A 552-nucleotide genomic window follows, 5' to 3' on the forward strand; every position below is an offset into this window, starting at 1 on the left:
CTCCCACATATCATGTGATATGTTACATTTGGACCTTATTGATCCTGTAGTTTGTTCTCATACAGTTGGATATATGGTATCATGAGGGTTGCAGGTTTTGTCATCATGAAACTGAAGCGGTTAAAAGCTGAATAAAATCAGAAAAAGAGACGCAGAGGTTGAGGTTTCGCAGCAGAGGCATCACATGAGGTTGTTCTGTTGTCTCCAACACTTGAACATCACAAACGTCACGCCTTTCAGATGACTAACTCCTGTTTCTTTTAGTTTTTTCTTTATTTGTCTGAAAGAGCACAGTACAGTATGTTTACTTTAAGCATTCATAAGCAGTAAAAACAGTTTTATAACAAACTTTAATGTACTTGTAAGTGAACAGTTATAAGTGCTTATTATGTGTCAATAATTAAAACATATTGTGACTAAAAACTGAATAACAATATAGGAAATCAAGCTGACAAAACAATCTACAATAATACTTTATAATAAGACTTTTTCCACCTAAACTAGCAAAATACAAAAACCGGACTTGTATCTTTTATTACATTTTTTTTTAAC

This window comes from Morone saxatilis, unplaced genomic scaffold (assembly GCF_004916995.1).
Source record: "Morone saxatilis isolate NCDOM2014 unplaced genomic scaffold, NCSU_SB_2.0 Contig2, whole genome shotgun sequence".
Lineage (NCBI taxonomy): Eukaryota > Metazoa > Chordata > Actinopteri > Moronidae > Morone > Morone saxatilis.